We start from the raw sequence: 1,479 nt of genomic DNA on the forward strand, positions 1-1,479 counted from the left end.
GGCAGACCCCAGTCCTAGAGAGCTCTGTCAGCACAACCAGTTTGTGCCAGGAGTGAGTCCCAGAAGCATTTAACTCACTAGAGAACTCCTCACCCTGTCTGGGTCCCTCTCACCTGTGTGGGTCCCTGCTTCTTCCCACACTGCTGACAAGGAATCTGTGTTCCGCCAGTGTGGTGCCAGCAGCAGCAGGTGGCAGGTGCCATGACAACAGAGGCACGTTAGGAACGTGGTCTGTAGCCCTTTCAATTCTCCAATTAAGCAAGCAGAGATTTAGGCTGCAGGAGGAGTGTGGTTTCCCTCCTCTTCGCTAATTTCATCCAGCTTGGCAGTGGCAGGCTCCCTCCTTCAAGATCCCACAAGGGAGCACAGAGCAGTGGGAATGGGCTCAATTCCCTGCTCCCAAGAACAGGACTCCAAGGAACCCTCCCAGCATCTGCAAGGAACCCAGGCACACCTCAGGCAGTGCCTTCCCAGCCTCTCTCTGTGTGCCTGCTCCACAGCCAGCTCTGCTCTGTCACCAGACTCGGGTGTGGAGCTCCTGCTCCCAAGCACTGCGCTGTCCTGCCTGCAGGAACTTCACCCAGCTGCAGAAACCTCTGCCTGTCTTTGCCGGCGCTGTTGGTTCTTTCTGCTTCCCTTGCTCCATCCCAGAGCCAGGCGCAGCCTGAGGCACAAGGGCGCAGTAAGGCCAGGGCAGGCACAGCTCATTCTGATGTAGAACAAAGGCTTTTATTGCACCTTCAGAAACTTCTGCATAGTCCTCACAAGATCTCCCTCCAGTGACCCACAGTGTCTGCTTCAAGCAGCTCCCACAGCTCAAAGCCAAGTGCAGCTGCCAAAGAAGTGCCAACAGGGCATACTTGCTACAAAGTCATTAAAAACCCAAACAACCAACAACAAACCTGGAGCGATTCTGACCCTGGCAGCTGGCACCAGCACCATGCTGGCACTAGTTTGCCTTTCCACCCGAGGGGGAAACATCCCTAGGGTTCTGTGACCTGCCTGTGAGCTGAGGCACAACTGGGTGGGACAGAATCTGTGCAGCCTGTCCTGTCCCTGGTCAGAGTAAGCTCCTGCATATTTTTGCTGGTTAAGACACAGAAGGTGAGGAGCTTGACTGCACCAAAACCTGCAGCTGCACAGGGCTGAGAGCTGAGCCACAGCACGCGGGCTGCTGCCAGCTGCAGCTTGACAGGGTCAGAGCCGCTGTCTCTAGCAGCTCATCCCTCAGCAGGACATAAAACATATCTGACAGATCAGGGACGCCTGTGGCCCAGCTCTGGAGGAGCTCTGCTGCTGTCACCAGTGTGGGGACCTGTGTGTACAGCTGCCAAAGGGCAGAGCCTCCTGAGAGAGGCTGCACACCCTGCACTGCCAGGACGTGGCACTGCCTTGGGCTTGACCCATGGCCCACATCCCTCCCACTCCCCATGCAGCCTCCTCTCACAGCAGTGTGACACAGCTTGTTACTCAGTCACA

Source organism: Dryobates pubescens, chromosome 34 (assembly GCF_014839835.1).
Source record: "Dryobates pubescens isolate bDryPub1 chromosome 34, bDryPub1.pri, whole genome shotgun sequence".
NCBI classification, from domain to species: Eukaryota; Metazoa; Chordata; class Aves; order Piciformes; family Picidae; genus Dryobates; species Dryobates pubescens.